We start from the raw sequence: 21,014 nt of genomic DNA on the forward strand, positions 1-21,014 counted from the left end.
CTTCCAGAATTGGTAAATAGTCCTAAAGGAAAATTGTTATCAAATACTAACCTTACCTACCTATCTTCCCCAGATAACTTTGCCTGGCAACATTTCATTATATTTTTACCTTTTCAGTAACTTCAGGAAGATTTTTTTTAATACTGGGATCAAATATTCTAGTTGCCCTCGGCCATAAAGTTTATCCAGGCTAACTTGTTCATTCATATCAGACACGTACACACACAAACCTTTTTATCCCTATTCATATCCACTCAAATATAATTTATAAACTATAGCACCCCAAATTGATTTTCCAAATGTTTTATGATGTATACTCATATTCAACTATTAGACCTTACCACTTAAATGTTTAAGAAATATGTTAAATGAGTATCACCAAAACCAAATTTTAATGTTCCCCCCTAAAAATTACTCCATCTATAATCTTATCTATGTCAGTTTATTGGACTTCCAAAATTTCAGTTGATTAGGACAAAAACTTAGAGCTCTTATTGACTTTTTGTTCTCTCATACACCATATCTATCCATTAGCAGACTTGTTAGCTCTATCTTTCAAAAATATCCAGAATTGCATCTCCTTTTGCTACTTCTGCTGCTATCACTTGAATTTAAACCATCATCATTTCTCTTCTGAGAAGTCTCTTTTCTGAATACCCAGGTTCAGAAATCAGCAAGTAAAGTGAAGGATTGCCATAAAAGCTGATAAACATGGATACAGGAGCCAGAAAACCTGACCAAATTGATTAAAAATACTTTAGCTTATTCATTTATTAAAATGAAGAATAATTTTACATATCTCATAAAATTCTCATGAGGAATAAAGAAGTTAATAATATTTGTAAAACAACATCGTTTATTGGACAAAAATGCTGTATGTTAGCAATTATTATATTATATACTACCTTGCTTTATTTGATTGCCATTATTGAAGGTGATAATAAGACCTAGAAATATAAAAAAATTGTTGAATTAAAGGTCATCATACCTTGAGCAATTAAATCATTGCTATATCCACACATGCATTTAAATTTCTCATAACAAAGCATAAAATCTGGGAACATATACTAGAGTAAATATTTCCTATTTGAAAGAAATTAAAGAATCAAAATTCTCAGTTTTGACATTTTTTGTCTTATAAATAAAATAGGATGTCCTTTGGCTTCATTCCTTTTTCAATGTGTGCCATCACTGAAGATTTTTAAATGGATCTTGGCTTTAACACTGCTTAACCTAAATGATCTAAGTCCATTGTTAATGCTTACTGTCAAGAATAAAAAATATTATATCTTTTTATCATTTTGCTCAGGCTCAGTTTAATCACCATTCATCATGCTGTACTAGCCTTCAAACCCTCAGAAACAAACTAAAGGGAAAGAAAAGTGAGGGAATTACTTTGTGTTCATCTCTTTGAGAAGCCAATTTATTAATGTATGCTAATTTTAGAGAAACACTTTCATCCAAAATATAGTTATCTCTGCTAATATGCATCACAACAACATGTTCTGTACATTGTTATTAAAATATAGCTTACCTAACAGTTGGATTCCAAATCAGGAAACACTACTTCACAAGAATAATTACTCTAGCATAGCAAATGAAATAATAAATAAAAGAACTTTCTGTTTAAAAGCAAAGCAGTCTTCTAAGTAAGCAGGATATTTTTAAAGGAATAGATGCGTAATTTGGTTAACTGAGCATCTTAATGAGTTGAGGTCACACAAAAATGGGTCTGAAGCTAAAATAATCTCTGCATTCTTGAGTGAGAAGAGTTATAGTTCCTGGAGGCAAAGAAGAAATATTAAAATATCAGGTTTCCGGGACACTCACTCTGTGCATTGAGGAGTAGTAGAAAAGACTTTTAGAAATAGATTTGTAAACTATTGACTTTAAGTTGTTCCCTAAGTGATTCAGCTCTGTAACAGTTTCTCTTACCCTTCTCCCCACTCCTTCTGCATAGCTAGGAATAGAAACAAAGTTTGTGTGATTGGAAGTTTTGTGCTGGTGTAGGTAATCCTGGAAATCTGCCGAGTTTGATGACTAGGCATAGCTTCCTGCATAGGATCACTTGATAATTCAAACTTTCAATTAATTCAGGGCAATACGAACTGACAGATGTTTTAACCAAGACAATAAATGTACCCCCACCACCCCAAAAATTATTAGAAATCTTGTGTAGGGATTATCCTCAGTATAGTAGGCCATTAAATGTCAGCGTTTAAGTCAATCACATCTGGCCTGCAAATGATCTTAGTGAATGTTTGAGTGGTAAAAAATCTACCAAAAGAAGTTAGGATGTTCAGATTTTGTGCATTCTTTACAACCTATCCAAGAAAATGAGTCAGATACTGTGGAAAATGTTATAATAACAGGCAAATGGCATTATATGCTTAAAATAACAAATAATTATGCACTGGGAAACTGTGTGTATGTTCACACTGGCCTTCAAACCAGAAATAAAATACACAACAGTATTTGCATCCTTGTGGGAGGCAGGGGGAAGGAGGAGAAGCACAGATGGCAAAAAGAAAAGGCCTTTCATTGGTTGCTATCTAGTAACAATAATAATAAAATAATAATACTTTTATATACTATATATTTATCAGACACTACTATATATTTTGCATCCATTAATCACTCTAATTCCCACAATAACTATATGAGAGTTGTATTACTATCCTGATTGTACAGAAAGAAAACTCTAGCTCAGAGAGGTTAAACAAGTTGATTAAATTTAGAAAGAAAAATTATAGACCTAGTGTTGAGGAGACTTTTTGAAAACTACATTTTACCTTGATAAGCTTTAAGGGAGGTATTATCTCCCTGTGGAAAAAAATTTAATCTGGAATACATTTATCTTTAAGAAGGAGAACAAAAAATAAAACTATCTTTTTTTTAAATTTTTATCTTGTGCCAAGTCCTGCCGAGTACTTTACATAAATCATTTCCTTTGATATTCCCAGAAAACCTATGAGGTAGGTATTAATACCCTCATTTATAGGAAAGATAGCCTGATTCCTGAAAAAATCTAAGCAACATGAAACTAGAATTTAGTCCCAGGTCTGTTTAATACTAAGATCTGTACTTCATTCTTTTTATAATCAAGGTAATAATACAGGTGTATGGCTTACAACCTGAGGGCAGATAAATTTAGAAAGATATAAAAATAATTATTTCATATTGAAGAGTCCCATCAAATTTCTTTCCCTATGATTTTGAAAAATACTACCTCCTGAATGAGTTATCATCTGATGGTTATGCTCTGAGCTGGTTGACTCCATTATCAGGAATCCAGTAATCAGTTTTTGGAGCCTGTTGCAAGACTCAGCTAATTCTGCCCTTTTCCCTCTAACTCTCACCAGAAATAAACTAATTCCAACATCATTATGTGTTCTCTGTAGTCAACAATTCTAATGTACATGTCATTAGAGATAGAATCACAGTGTTATGCTTTTCTTTCACATGCTTTACCAAAGAATATTTGCCTAAAAAGAGGTTTTTGTGGGGTTTTATTTTGACAGTATTATAATGACAAGAAATTATTTCAATACGTTTTTTGAAATGGCAAAAATTGTTATGAGTTAGGGATTGATAAGATAATTTTTGATATAATAATCATTTATGATTACAGATTCTCCATATTTGTCAATATACATAGTTTTGAGGCTATCCATGCTTTTTGTGAATATGAGAACCCAGGAATTATGCAACTGGATTGAATCACCATGCATAAACTCAGTGTTCTGCCATAGGCAGTGGAGCCAAAGATATCCTGTTGGATGCTAATTCTGCTGTTCTGAGATTTGATGAACATGTCTATATTTTTAATATTATATTTAAATGATCTAACCATTTTTATGTTATTATCACACTAATAGTTGAAACAATCTACACACACAGAGCTTACTGCCTATGTTAACATGACTATTTTTGATGTTTTTACTAATATGACTTTCTTCTTCATGCTCTTTTATCATCAATATTATTCTCAAAAACTTTTACCAAAGAAGATAAAGGTTATAAATAACTTCGCTGTTATTTCCAGAAATCTCCTGAAATTTTTATTTAAGTATTCATTAAACTGTTCAACTTGAATAAAAAGCACAAAATAACTATTCTCTCCTGAAGACTTTCTAAACCCCCTCTTGAATCCTAGCCTTATTGTGTCCACCAAGCATAAATTACTATTAATACATTCTGATCCTTTCCCAGCCCTAATCAAGCCCCCCTTTAAAAATACCTTAAAACAGACTACAAAATGGTAAAATTGCTGCAGATTTGTGTTTCTCTCTCTGAGATCCTACTTTCACTCTATTAAGATAGTGATCTTCATTACCACAGTAAGAATAAACTCAGCTTTTTCTTCCATACAGTCATTTTGGGGATAATTACAGGGAACATCAGACAATGCATTGAATATTTCTATTGTTTTCAAAAGATCCTGATGAAATTCCTTTTTAAAAGATTCTTGTCTATTATAGTGATCATTTAAGGGAAGAAACTATTATTTTGTTTGTATTATAAATTGTTTAGTTTTACAGCATATATTAAAAATATTTATTTTTGTTTCACAAAGGAGTGATTGTTATAGCTGAGAATTTTGTCCAGTTAAAAACCTAAATCTGTAAACATCTGCAAGGTTCTAAAATTTTTAGGGGAGAGATTACTAAAGTGTTCTTAAGCGTAGATTTAGTGAATGAATCTAAAACTAAGTCTAATTAAACAGAGACGTAACAAGATCTACAAAAGTTTACCTAAACTTTTTTGTGGAAAGTTTTATGCTTACTCATCTCAAGATTTTTGTAAATTCTTACAAGTGAAGGTAAGCAATAGTCACTCTTGGCTTTGAGATATGGCTAACCCTGAGTTAATTCACATTATGGAACATTAATTCACAGCTAGGCTCTTTTTCATTAAATGTGGATTCAAAAGTAGAGCACATTCCTTTACTTACTGTATAGATGACCACATACCATATACACAAATGCCCCCCCCCCTACACACACACAGTCCTTTTGGCATGTAGTAAAATTTACTAGAGGTTTTCAGAAATGCAGAAGGTTTAAATTGCAATGATTCAAACAATTTAAAATTCTGCTTAGTATTATTTTTCCAAATTTTTGGCCATTTTAATAATTTCATTTCCAGCCTCTTGTAATGGTGCATGGCTTTCACCTCACTTTCTCTACCTCTGTTCTCTAGCAGGCTTGCCTCTTTCATGTCCCTCTCTGCTTTCAGTTCTGCCAACCTCTCCCCAATGATTCAGCATCAGAGCTCTCGCTACAGATTCAGAAGCATTGTGGAAGCTTTGATATCACCAGTTGAAAAGGTAGAGTAAGTCTTAGACACTTTCTTAAGATACTTAAGACATTTTCAGTCTTCATCATATAAAAGTTTCATAACTTGTTCAAGGCCACATGACATGCACCTGCAATAATATTAGAAAAAGGTCAGACGGGTCTCAGGAAAAATGGGGAAAGATGTTGAAGTGGAATTCTGGGCAGAATTTTGGAATTATCTGATTCATAGAGTCTGCCCTGATGATCGTGTTTGCAGGGATGCTTTTGGAACTCTGTAGAAATGAATGTTAAGTTATTGAAGGCTAATGTGGATGTTTTCTGTCCATAATAATACAAATGGTTTCTGTTCATAGCAATGCAAACAAAATTTGTTCCATAAAGAATATAAATCTCTGTAAATATAATTCTTATGTGAACTAGTGGTAACATCTTACTGATTCTCACATTGATTAATAAGAGAAATAAAATAGTTGGCATGTATTCATTTTATATATGTATGAAAGTCATGATTATAACTTTTTATAAATTATTCTTTAACATTAGGTTCAGAATCAGTGTTATATGCCACCACCCCTCAGTTCCTATCTTTTGTATTTTATATGTATATGTATATTCAATGGATGACAAAAGATTAATAAAAGTCTACACACATATGTACACTCGCACACATATTAATATATACCTACAGACACAGCACACAAATGCAAACATATACATGTAGATATAGGCCATGCACAGTGACTCACAGATGTAACCGCAGCACTTTCGGAGACCAAGACAGGGGAACTGCTTGAGGTCAGGAGTTTGAGACCAGCCTGGGCTACATTGAGAGACCTCATCTCTACAAAAAATGAAAAAAAAAAAAAAAAAAAAAAAAAGATTAGCCAGGTGTGATGGCACAAGCCCATAGTCCTAGCTACTTAGAAGCCTTAGGCAGGAGGGTTGCTTAAGCCCAGGAGTTCAAGGTCCCAGTGAGCTACGATCATGGCACTGCACTCCAGCCTAGGCACCATAACGAGACCCTATCTCTACTATGTGTATATATATATATATATATATATATATATATACACACACACACACATACACACACATATGTAGATATATTTATTCCTATCTGCATATTGGAGTCACTTAGATAGTTATTTCTTCACTGGTACAAAGATCCTGAATTGTTAGTTCATAACTAAGCATATCACTTATTTTCATTCCATTTTTAAAAAATTTCTATCATGACTTTGATTCTGCAATGCTTGAAAAATTAAGAAAAAAGATACCCCTTACTGAGGCCTTAGCTAACTGTGCGTCAGCTACCTCGCCAGTAGCTCTCCTTCAGAGAGCCAAGCTTTTGGAACTGAACCCAGCATGAAAATGAAAACTGGCTTCAGCAAAGCTAGCTGCTACAGAAAATTGACCATTGATGAATTTGAATAAATTTTTATCCTGGTTTTAGGAAACAGAGGAAGGTCAGAATGACCTTCTTGCACCTGCTGTTTTTCAAGTGCCTTTAATTCAAAATATTCAGTATGCTAGGGTGTCATATTGGGGGTGACACGACCTTAACTCCTTCGGTACCCTCTATGCCTATGACATTGCATTGGCCCTCAAAGTGCATATATTTTCCTGGAGAGCCAAATGCTACTCATGTGAAGTGGTTAGAGATCGACACAAGGGCACATAGGAAAGTCCTTAATTAAGTACATTCAAATGTCTGGCATAGAATATGCAGTGGCCAAAAGGAAGAGATTAATATGGGCAAGTAGAGAGGTGAATCAGATGTGATAAAAACAGTAAAGCATCATCCGAGAAGAAACATAATATCTACTAAATGGATGATAAAAATAAATTACAGAAAATATTTTTGGTAATATTAAGGACTTGCAGAATCACAAAAAACAAAAGCATCCCAGACACTTACTGGCTGCATTATCCTGGGTAAGTTATTTAAGAGTCCTGAGTCTGTTTTCTCAACTGTAAAATTACAATAATCATAATCATACCTATGACCTAAGATTGCTCTGAGAATGGACTACCAAGTGTCCAACACAGACCAAGGGACACTGTGAGTGCTTGGAAAAAACATCTCCCATACGCTCTTAGTGCATTACCTCAGATAACCTTTTACAGTGATTTATCTTTCTTGGTTAATATACTGAGCTGTAAGATTGAAGAGGTGGTGTGCACTTAAAAAGAAACAGGAGGAAGGTTGCTTTATCACATGAAAATAAGAAGAAAACAGATTGCACTTGTTTACACTTGTAAATACTATACCTTATTTCATCAAAAATTGAAATAAAGCACAGGTTTTTGAGTTTCAAATGTTTCCTGCTGTTATATAATAAGGTCCTATCTTTGCCTCTAAGAGGTAATGGGCCATGAAGTAAATGCATACGTTTTTATATGATTTCTCATCTGGGCTGAATTAATTTACTGTCAATTGATGCATAGCTTTAGGTTGTTCCTAGTAAAAATCATATTATATAGGAGACTTTGTTCCATTCAATTATAAAGGCATTTTCTATTTTACTCTAAAGGAGTGATGTACTTCTGACATATTTAAAAAAGTATTTTACTGAATTTTTAATGTAAATTGGTGTAGGAAAGTTAGTAACTTCTACTAAATAAACCAAAATAACCTTTTATTTAAAAAAAAATTTGTCCAGTACCCTAAGGTAAATATTTTATGTATAAAGCTTATCTCTACTTTTGTACTAATGAACGGTACAGAGAGGAGAGGGGTTTATTTAGATACAACTCTTGGCAAATCAAATAACGAAGAATGTATCAATTGCCATTTTAACTGCTACTCTTTGAACTATGGTCTCTTTTTTTAAAAAATGTAGCAGTACTGATAATTCTTTATAAATAACATCTTCATATATTGTAACCATGTGGAATTTTAGCATATTTTATCTGACATCCTTTTCATCAATATTTAAACATCAAATATACCCAGGATCTTACTTAAGATTGTGAAATATCTCAACAGACAATGAACTAAAATCAATACTCTAATGCACCTAGTGGAAAGAGTTGCTCTCTATTAAGGCCCATTAAACCAATTTTAGTTAATATCCAAACAAATTTTACGTCCACACAAATACACCAGTCTTCAATATAATGGTATATCAATGATCTCAATATTTGTAATGTTATTTAATATAAAATAGTGTATAATCCTTTATCTCTGAGAATTTCTAATGTTGCCTCACAAAATACCATTTTCAATCTCCACCAAGAAACAGGTTATCAAAAGAGTTCAAGGAGATTTTAAGGAGATAAAGTCTTAAAATCAAATAAATCTTATATTGTCTGTGGAAATTGAATTTGTGATCACCATATCTTATGCCTAAAGAGAATTGGTTCATGGACAAATTCACTGCAAATTAAAATGACAACCAACAGTGTTATAATTCATTATAACATGGTTTTCTTTTTCATATACTGTATTAATTCATTTCTTGGATAAGGAAGATTATGTTTGTTTCTTTTAAAAAAAAACCATTCTGATTTAAAATATTCAGAAAATGGTCAGGGCAGTGAAACTACTCTGTATAATACTATAATGGTGGATACATGCCATTCTACATTTGTCCAAATTCACAGAAGGTACAAAATAAAGAATGAAACTTAATGTAAACTAACTCTGGGACTCTAGGTATAAAGATGTGTCAATGTAGAGTCATCAGGTATAACAAATGTATCTGTGGTGGGGATGTTAATAATGGGGAAGGTTATACATCTAAGGGGACAAGGCGAATCCAGGAAATCTCTGTATCTTCTGCTCAGCTTTGTCATCAACCTAAAATTGCTCTAAAAAAATTAAAGTCTATTTTCAAAAAGGCAAAAATTTAACTTAAAACTGTAATCTAGAACAGCTTTGCTATAGTAGGTTCAGACATAATAGTTTAATTGCAAGACTCCTAATGATAATCATTTGACCTGTTTTTTTCCCCTATATCTTACACATATATAAAAGGTGCTGCCTATATTTTTTTTCATATTCTGGTGCTCTCATTTCAAGAGTTCCTGAACTCTTGAAATTGATGTGTTGTTCTTAGAAGAAAATCTGTAAGAAGCTGTCAAGCCACATTGAATATAAACAATAATAACATACAAGAAATAATTATAAATCATAAATTCCCTTAATTATTTACATTCAAGTTATCTTTGAGAATCATTCTTTAAATATTACCTTGATACGAGCTCCATGTGGTTTCATATAGTCTTGTTTGAGCCAGACACTAAGCAAAAAAATCACAATGCAAGTGATAACTATGTCATGATCACAATTACCAAGTTCCCATGCAGAAGGAGATTGAAACTAATTCTTCTGAGGGACTCAGGGCAGGACACAATGACTTTACAATAAAGTCTAACTTCTTCCAACCTGCAATTATTACTATTGTTTTCAAAATATGATCTTAACTTTTCAAAGCCATATTATACTGCTGCTGTTTTTTAACCTGACTATGTCTTTCAAGGGAAATATATTTATAAAACCAAATACTTAAACGACAAATTTTGTTACGAAGTAGAAATAATTAGTCTTGAATATCATTGGTACATGTGGTCTCATTGAATAATTTAGGCTGTCACTAAGAAAGATCTTTAACCTTAGAGATTATAAATGATCTTTCCACAATAGAGGAAAATAAGCATTAATTGCTAAACCACATTTTCATGCTTTTTAAAAAATCGAACACTCTTGACTGAAATACTTGTATATGCATGTATGATAAGAACTAAGATTCTTTTTGGACAGCTGAAATAAATAGCCAAAGCATGGGTTGAAAATGAAAATAAATGCATTTGGTAAGATAAAATTAAATATCAGGTATGTGGCAATGGCATAAACATCATTGCATAAATTTACATTGTGAACTTACGTTCAAACAAATGGAAAAAATTTATGAAACAGGAACTGCTATCTATTCTCTTTGGTATTATTTTCTATGCAGATGTGATTGTTCATGAAATAAATTGTTTTACATTTGTTCTGCTCCCCTCTGTCTCATTTCCTTAGAATAGGAATCCAGTTTGAGTTTAAAATACTAGTACAGTATTTTCCATAGTGTCCTCCAGGGACTTGGCATCAAAAACATCCAGAGATCTTGTTAAAAACTTAATTCCCTGGTACACCCGAGGCCTTTTGAAAGCAAACACACACCTCCAGATGTAGAGCTCCGGAATCTGTATTTTTAGTAACCCCAGGTGTTTTTATCGCGCTAAAGTGCAGACACCATTCACCATCAGTGAATTTATCTTTCTTCATTCACATACTATAATCTTAAATCCATTCCTACTCAAGCTTTCAGTTAAGAATCCATCCTCTCATTAAATCTTCCCTTAGCATCCAAGTTAATACAAAACCTACACACAATTTTCTAGTGAAATTCTAAAGTTTTTATTGCTCAACTGGTGCAACACTTGTTTAAGAACCCAGACTCTGGAACTGAATGTTGATAGCCTGGCTTCCCTCCTGTCTGGCATGTAGCCTTGAAAAGATAAGAAATGCCTTTGCTTAGCTTCTTCATTTGCAAATCTTTATAACAATAGAACTCATTTCATTATGCTATTTTCATGATTACTTGAGTTAATGCATATAAAAGTTTTAGAAAAATCCCTGGCAGGAGTTTTAGAATCACCCATTGCGTTTGCTATTTTTGTTTTACCCCCATTCATTCTGATTCTTAATCGTAATGTTATATTAATACAATTATGAGTGCATTTCTTGACTCTCAAATGACAGAGTAAGTTTTTCTAAGGGATTGCTTTCCACTTACTTTCTATTTTAATAATATGTAGTATAGAATAAATCATGTAGAAGATAAACTCTCTACCATGGATAACGGTGCTTGAATGCAACTTTTTCTATGGATTCTCTATTAATATTCTCTGTGCACAAGAATTTTGGGATTAAATATATATCTGGAGCAGGGCTCTATGTATTGTAGCTCCAGTATGCTCAACCCTCAGACGTGGGGGATGTATATTATTAGGCTTCTCTCATTATTTTCTTCTGACTTCCTTGCCAATTTGTTTCCAAGGGATATGATGGTATGTAACTGACACCCTTAGCTTTATTTGCAAGGTGTGATTTGTATCTCTAAACCCTTCAGTAGAACCCATATAACTTAGTTCAGTGCCTTGACAGAATAAGTATCTAGTAAAAATTTTCCAATGAATTAAAAACAAATTTTGTAATTAAAATCTCCCAAACAAAATCCCCAAGATACATACTTAGGACATGTAATCAAATGACCTAATGGGGGGCACCTCTAAATGAAATGATTTATTTATAAATCATGAGCTTTGTTATTAGTCTTAAATGTAATTATCTAGGAGAATTCTGTCTTAAGAGGACAGCCTATGTTCACCTGTGATTTTTTTTTAACAAATACAACTTTGTTTAATGATCAGTGATCACGTTTTTTCACTATTGTGAAAGTAGAATTTGAAGCTACTGTACAGCTTCAATAGGTCACGGCAGGGTGCATCACATACCAGCAACCATTTGTAGTAACCATGCATTCTTCCTATGTGAAATTGCCCTCTGAGTTCTGGCAGGTAGACTAATACCAAATCTGTTTTAGAACTCAATCGTTTGGAGAGTGGGTGTTCTGGGATATTTGAATCAGTTTGTGCTCAAGTTGGAACTCATTCATGGATAAAGCTATTATTTTTTTAATTAATTAATTAATTTTTTATTTCAGAATATTATGGGAGTATAAACATTTTGGTTACATATAATGCCTTTGCCTCATCCAAGCCACGGCTACAAGTGTGCCCTTACCCCATATAGTGTGTTCCGCATGCATTAGTTGAATTTAGTGAGTTTACCCACCCCCACCACCCCCTCCCACCTGACCGGCACCCAATGAGTATTACTGCCATGTGAGTACCTTGCTCTCTAGTGACGGCAGGTTGAAGGCTATAGCTTTTCCAGGGTTAGTTTACAGAATGTGAGACCTTGGTTGAAGAATATTGCTAGAGTGTTGGGCGGTCAAAACTTCTTTGCCTGAACTGTGTTATGCTCCGCCTTTCTGAGTTTCAATTTTTCTCCATTCTCTCTTTCCTCATTATTATATAATAATAATAATTTACTACAATCATTTTAACTGACACATAATAATTGTACACAGCTATTGTAAACAGAGCAATATTCTGTTGCATATTGATCATATATGATCATTACACTATACAAAGTGTAATGATCATATCAGAATAATTAACATATCATTATCTCAAATATTTATTATTCTTTTGTGTTGGCAAGAAAGGGGGCATCTTTGCCTTGTTCCAGTCTTACAGAAAAGGCTTTCAACTTTCCCCTGTTCAGTGTGATGTCATCTGTAGGTTTGTCAATTATGGCCTTTATTGTATTGATGTACATTCCTTCTATATCTAATCTACTAAGAGTTTTTATAATGAAAGGATGTTAAATACTATCAAATGATTTTTCTGCATCTAGTAAGATGATAATATATGTGGTTTTTGCCATTCATTCTGTTGATGTGATGTATCACCTTTATTGTGTTGTATATGTTGAAAATTGGAGAGGAGATGATATAATCTGAGAGATATAAACTACATTTTAGAGGAGGATAAGAAAATTAGCCGAGCATGATGGCGCATGCCTGTAGTCCCAGCTACTGGGGAGGCTGAGGCAGTAGGATCGCTTAAGCCCAGGAGTTTGAGGATGCTGTGAGCTAGGCTGATGCCACGGCACTCACTCTAGCCCAGGGAACACAGCAAGACTCTGTCTCAAAAAAAAAAAAAAAAAGAAAAGTGAATAAGCAGCTATGTATATATTATTCTCAAACAGAAAGCTGAAATCTGCCTGTGGAGTAATGAAGCTAATTTGTTTTATGTAGATGGACAGATTCAGAATTGGAGAGAGGACGAATTTCTTAAGTAAGGTATGGGACTAAAAATATAAGGGTTTTAAAAAATATGAAAAAAAGTTAAAACTCAATATGCCATCCCTATACTGGGAAAACCAGTTAATTACATCTCTCCAAGAAGTAAATAGTAAATTTATTTTGTAGAAAAAAAATTAAATGAAGACCCTTTGGACTTATAAATCCCAGAAAGAGGTCTCACGCTAAAAGCAAAGGCAATAAAAGAAACTTAAAGTACTGAAAAAAATATTCCCAAGCTCTGTTATGTATGTAAGCTCCAAGACCAAGAGTACACATAGATATTCCTTCCATTCTCTCTCAATTAGAAGAATGAGATACTCTTCTGGAGAAACTATGCTATTTGGAGGTTATTTCCATAAAAGAGAAGAATCACTATCCAATTTCTCACTTGAAATGGAGATTTTAAGCATTTTAACCTGGTTTTAAAGCCTTATTCTTTTGTTATTGCATATATTTGTGGGGTACAATGTATTGTTTTAATATATGTATACATTTTGGAATAGAACTGAATAGACATTTCTCAAGAGAAGACATTCAAATGGCCAATGTCTCACTTTTAAATAAAAAACTGTGATCACATAATTAAAAGAAAGAATTTTGCATCAATGAACAAAATCAAAGCCAATAAACTTATAAAAGAAACTTAGAAGGAACAGGCAAAACAGAGAATAGAAGAAAAGTTAAATCAATATGGTTAATATCCTCAGAAATATCAGAAATTTTAACAAATTTAAGAAATAAAAACATGTTTTAAAAAGGGGCATTTCATAAACAAGAAATACATTGGGAAGTAAAATATATATATATATATATATATATATATATATATATATATATAAACAGCATAATAGAATACTTATTTTAGGTGAAGTTGAAGATTGCTCCAGTGATAAGTACAAAAAGACAAAGGAGAGAAAAAGTAAGAAGAAACATATGAGAAATTTATAGGCTAAATCTAGGTTCATTATCCAAACATCCAAAACAGAAAACTGTAAGATGCATGAAGGGAGCTAGTTACTGGGAGTATGGTACAATGTGATTCTCAGAACTAAAAAACAAGAGAATTTTCATTCAAATATTTCATCTAGTTTTTATGCTATTTAGTGAGAGTTCACTCACACGAAGCACATCAATTTAAAATTTCATAACACTGGAATTAATCAGAAAACTCTGCTTAAAATGTACTTCCATGCTGTGAACATGGCCCATTGCAGGATTGAATAAGTCCTAAAGCACTCTACACTACCATATCTGCCAGCATTTTGGGCCTTACCACTATAGAAAATCTAACAAAGCAGTCTCAAATGTGAGTGATTAGTTCTTCTTAATAAACTATAAAAAAATCCCAACATGTCCCATATTCTTGTTTACTAGGCATCCAGAGCAATTCCCAACCTCCCAGCCTATCTCCCAGCACGTAAGCTCGTCTACAAAATGTTCAGTGTATCTCCCAATAAGAATCCAGTGTCCACACCATCCTAAGACTGTCCAACAAAAACTCTTCTTTGATATTCACTTGAACTCAAAATCTATCATCAGCAAAATCCATAAAACTCTCATCTTCTCAGAACTTTCTGAAGCTTTCTGAGAAAACTAAAACCTGGATGTCTGCTAAAGTTATTGCTTTTTCTCTTGTCAGACCTGTGCTTCAGAGGTGAACTAGGCCCTTGACTAAACTTTCATTGCCGTTTTTATATCAATGTTTTATCATCCTCCCTAAAAAAGCCCAGCAATTTTGAAGAACATATTATTGTCCCAGATGAGTCTCCTTGGCCACTATCTGGTCACTATCTCTCATTAATTAAATATTTTAACAGTTGGATCACTGTCTTTTTGTCCTCTATTATTCTTGATTTAAATATCTCTGTCCTCCTCTACATTTTCAAAGGTCTAACCTTCCACCCCACTTTCGGCATTTATTTCCATCTCTTTGGTGTTTATCACTGCTGGTAACCATTTCCCTTCTAAATGCTCTATGTTAACATATAAAACTTGGTCTAAAAAAACATAACCTAATGTTGATTTTAAGTCTGCCTTCAATTATGTGAAGAGTTCTTTTCCAGAATGTAATGTCTAATCTTTTAAAATGTCAATGGGATTCCTTAGGCATAATTTTTAAAACATGTTTTATTTTTAAACATTATGATACATAATAGCTGTACACATTTATGGAGTACATGTGATACTTACAGTCAGACATACAGTGTGCCATGATCAAATCAGGGTAATTGGGGTATTTATCACCTGAAGCATTTATCATTTCTTTATGTTAAAACCAATCCAATTCCACTCTTTTAGTTATTTTTAATATACAATAAATTGTTGTTAACAATAGTCACCCGATTGTACTACTGACTACTAGATTGTATGCATTGTATCTAACTTTATTTTGTACCCATTAACCATCCCGTCTGTATTTTAGCCTTCCCACTATCCTTCCCAGCCTCTGGTAATCATCATTCTAGTCTCTATCTCCATGGATTCATTTTTTTTTTCTTCTTTTAGTTCCCACATATGAATGAGGACACAGTATAATTTTGGAAAGAAACTTAGGAGTGGAGTGATTTATAACAACAATGAGAATGTGGATTTTAACTCTGGGTATTTTCAGCATAGAAATTATTTAGTTTAATGCACGAGATTCTTTCCCTTTAATGACTGCTTTTTTCCCAAGAAAACATAAACTAGATGTGCTGTGGTTAAGAGAAAGATAGGATCATCATTGCTATTGAAGGTTCAGACAAAGAATGAATGATGAGAATGCAAACCATTCTATAGCCCAATAAAACATATGCTTGTAATAATTTTAAAAATACCTAAGAAAGAGAGATAGGATCTTTTAGTTCACCATAATGAACTAAAACATAATTTCTTCATCATCTCTAACTATAAACATGAAGAGAACTAGAGTTAAAAATATATAAATCTTGATGTAATCTTTTTGAGAGAAGCATATCTGTTGTGTTAAGACACTGAGCATATTTAGAAAATTGTTTCCATTTACATTATCAAATTCTGTAGCCTCCTTTGCATTATTCTTTGCATGCTTATGCTTTGGCTTTCATGTTAATTTAACATTTATTCATTATATTTAGCAACACAATTAAGTATTATACTGAAAATAAGTACTCAAAGCTTTATTCTGATGAGTGTTTATTCTCATCTTTTAAGTTTATGAAAACACGGCTGTAAGCTGAAGTGCCATTTTCTTATAACTATAGCAACTTACACATTGTTTTAATACAAATGCCAGTATAAAGCCTTACCGAGCATCAAAAATGCTTTAAACAAAACCACATCTTTGTATTATATATATATTTGAATTGATAGCCTGCAGAGTTAAGATAACAGGTTTTGGCCATTTAAGAAGTTGATATAAATGGCTGTTTAAACTTCGTATTATTTCTTCATTACTTGCTATGATATTGTGTGGGAACATGACTTATAAAGTTGTAAGTTTTAGTATATTATCTCAGGTTAATATGAAAGCATTAGTTAAAAGCTTATGTAGATTTTTATAGCCATCAATGTGTTTTGGCTTTACATCAATGTAGTACAAAAATAGCCTTATTTTGTTAAATAAATATGTAATAATGAAGATAGGATACAAAAATAAGCTTTCATGTAGATTTGCCCTTCCATTAAATGAACATTTTTTATCCTAAAAAAAAAAGGATAATGATAGCATAAAAATGACAGTAAATATCCAAATTTAACTTTACAAGGTTTAAATTAAGTGATAAATTTGCAGTATGGGCCTGGTGTACTATTACATATATTAAAGAATGACTCAAGTTCTCTTACTACTTCTTTTAAATAAATAATACTTATTGTCTGATAGTTAATTTTATAGTTTTATTTCCATCAGCCTTGGAAGACAACTAAATATGTATGTATTTTAAAAGTGGTGGCATAATTAAGTAATTTAAATATGCTTTTACAAAACACCTGCTTTTTCCTGTAAATGGCAATAGACATTCCTGAAAATGATTTTTGGCATAGTTTTTTTCTGAAGACCCATTGGATTAATATTTGGAAATGAGTGCTCATGTTGGCTCAAAGAGCAATTACGTCTCTGAATAGGGCCCTAACAGATTTTACAACCGTGAATAAAGCCAAGACCATATTTATCCGTCCTTGCAATCAAGTGTAAGTTAGGAGTTGATGGGGGTGCCATATGTGTGCATAAATGATGCTTTCATGCCTTGCATCTGTTCATATTAATAATGATAATTCTTAAACAGTGATTTTCATCTTTAAGAGTGTTACAAATGCTAACTAATTAATTAATCCCTTAAGTGTTTAATTGCATCTAGATAATTAAACACTCTTTTTTGCCAGCAATGCTTATAGAGCAAAAATTAAAGGAGAAATCATATCCAGCCTGATTTTCTTACCAATGGGTTGAAGATATGACTTTATATATTTTGGTAGAATCATCCTCCATAGCATCATTCTTTTTTTCCAGATAGAAGAAATATAACTACATTTCCTTTAATTCAGACAATAGATCTATTTAATGATTTAATTAAAAAAATGGACTATAATATACAATAAGGTGGTCTTACTTAGAGGCTCTGCATGTAATCTGACTCTGTGGTAGAAAACAGGGAATCTTTAGGGGAAGGGAAAGGAAAATATTTACTATGCTTCTAATCTAACACAAATAAAGGCATTTATTTTTTTATTTTTATTATTATGGGTACATAATTGCATATATTTATGGAGTATATGTGATGTTTTGATACAGGCATACCAATGTGTAATAATAAAATCAGGATAATTGGGGTATCCATCACCTCAAGCATTTATCATTTCTTTGTATTGGAAACATTCTATTCTACTCTTTTATTTATTTTAAAACATACAGTGACTTACTGTTGATTATAGTCACTCTGCTGTTCTGTCAAATACTAGATCCTCTTCATTCTATGTAAGTATATCTTTGTGCTCATTAGCCATTACCCCTTTATCCTCCTCCTTCTGCTACTCTTTCCAGCCTCTGGTAACCATCATTCTACTCTCTGTCTCCATGAGATCATTGTTTTCATTTTCAGTTTACACATATAAGTGAGAATATGCAAAGTGTGTCTTTCTGTGTTTTGGCTAACTTCACTTGATATAATGTTCCCCAGTTCCATCTATGTCATTGCAAATGACAGCATTTCAGTTTTTTTTTCTTTTTGCTTTATTTTTTTGTGGCTAAATAATATTCCATTGTGCATATGTACCATATTTCTTTATCCATTCATTTGTTGATGGACACTTAGGTTGATTCCAAATCTTAGCTATTGTGAATAGTGCTGCAATAAACATGTAAGTGCAGGTATCTCTTTGATATACTGATTGCCTTACTTTGGAGTATATATCTAGCAGTGGGATCATCGGATCTTATAGTAGTTCTTTTTTGAGGAACTTCCATACTGTTATCCATATTGGCTGTACTATAGAGAACAGTATGGAAGTTTACATTGCCATCAACAATGTAAGAGGGTTCCCCTTTTCCACATCCTCATCAGCATTTATAATTGCCTGTTTTTTGGCTAAAAGCCATTTTACTGAAGGGAGATGATATCTCATTGTAGTTTTAATCTGCATTTCCCTGATGACTACTGATATTGAGCATTTTTTCATATACCTTTTGCCCATTCATATGTATTCTTTTGAGAAATGTCTGTTCAGATATTTTGCCCATTTTAATTGGATTGATTTTTTTCTAATTGAATTGTTTAAGTACCTTATGTATTCTAGTTATTAACCCCTTGTCAGATGGGTTCTATAGTTCCATTTCCAAAAAATACCACTTGCAGAAAATTATTTTCATTCTATTGAGAAATGATATATAATTATTCCTGTTTTTGAGAATTACAAAGTACATTACCATAGTAAAGGTGTTGAGATGTATTTATAAACTGCTTATTTTTGTGCAAAGCAGAACATCAGAAACTTACCTGGTCATTGAATCTCTTTTTCATAAGACATACTACATGCCTTGGAATGAGTCTTGCTTGGAAGAACTTTTGGAATTGATGCAGTTTGTTTTGTGGTACATCCAAAGGAGGCAGTAGACTATTAGAGTCTATGTTCTTTTTTCTTATTTTGTCACATGGTCTTCTGTATTCCATAGTCTTCTCGTGTGCTCACTCTTCCAAATGGTACTGAATATTATTTCAGATTAAATAAGAGGAAACTATTATGAAATCACAAAAGAATAAAAATTGATTTCCTGCTCTCACTGACCTATCCGTATTAATTCACCACTAAACACTTAATCCTCTGATACTATTCTTTCAAAAAGAAGGTACTTTTTGCCTTTGTAGTAGGAAATTTCTTTATTGTGAAGAATTTTATGACACACTTGGAAGTTTAACATTCTTGATTCCATTCTCAACTTCTACCTCACCATCACACGATTATATTCTAACAATTATTATCTTATATTTATTAATGTGTCTTGTGCTCTCAAGGTATCTATGCTTATAAAGCTCATGTCTCATAATCTCATCAGTTTGTATGCTACTTAGTCTTTGATTATCTGGATAACTGAAGGTAGAGCTACCATTTTCATGAGATCAATGCCCAAAGATGTATACAGATAAGTGCCATGACTAGCAAACCTACTGCAAAATAAGGACTTCTATTAGAAACTCTGTTTTCCCTAAACTAATCAACATTGTAGTATTTTTTAGCTTGTCTAGGTTGTTGAATTAACATATTCAAACTGTAAAATGGAAAACAAAAATTTCAAATTGATAAATATGATCAATAATAAAGATCTCAGCCTTTTTTTTTATTTTACAGATATTGGCAATACCTATATTGTTGTTTATACACCTAAACTGAGGGCCTAGTTATTAGAGATGAAGTACAGAAATATCTTATGTGAACACTATGAATAATTTTTAATTAGTAAATATATTATCAAGGTGGATAAAGTATATAAATCTTAGCATAGAGGTTGCTACCTAATGAGAGTTGGTACTATATTCTACCAGATACATTTTTCTCTACTTTTTTCATTTTCTGTTTTATTCTGTCCTACCAATTTTTATTAACATTGACATTAGGGATACTCTGGGGGTGTATATTTTTGTGATAATTTCTCATGGTCTGTATATCTATATTTATCAATGACAAAATCTTTAAATTTTTAGCTGCATACTTGAATAATTTTAGTGCAAAAATAAGTTCATGATAAATAATTTATTTTTATTATCAATGACTCTTTAGGAAATTATGGGTTTTATGCCTCCATGTAACAATAAAAAAAGAAATGACTATCACTTCATGAAAATGCGTTATATCATCTTTCTTCCTTAAGAAGAGTGTATGGAAGTTAAGCTGGTTAAATATTCAAACTCATCAATGGCTCAGAAGTACCTTAAGAAGAATTGAATGAAATGATCGTAGTGATTGGGGTCATGGCATCAGATCAATTGAATTGCTATTTTGAGAGCAAGTCCAGACTGAAAAGTCTGTAACAGTAAGCTCATGAAGGAGTTTCTAATCTCAGAATACCTCATTTGGGAAAGTAGTTAAGAGTGCAAAAGGCTAGAGTTTCAAGAGCACTGCTTGTCTGTACTCTTTGCTGTGTATTGTCTAATTTGTATTCTATCAATCTGCTCTACGGTACATCTCTTCAACATTTTGGAAGACATTAAACCTGAAATTTGTTAATATGGAGCAAGAGTATAAATAGTCTACTCAAATTGTGGTAGAAATATGATCTGGACATATGAAGTAATTTTTAAAATAAAAACCTTTTAGGAGAAATTCATAGTTTCTCGAG

Source organism: Lemur catta, chromosome 13 (assembly GCF_020740605.2).
Source record: "Lemur catta isolate mLemCat1 chromosome 13, mLemCat1.pri, whole genome shotgun sequence".
Lineage (NCBI taxonomy): Eukaryota > Metazoa > Chordata > Mammalia > Primates > Lemuridae > Lemur > Lemur catta.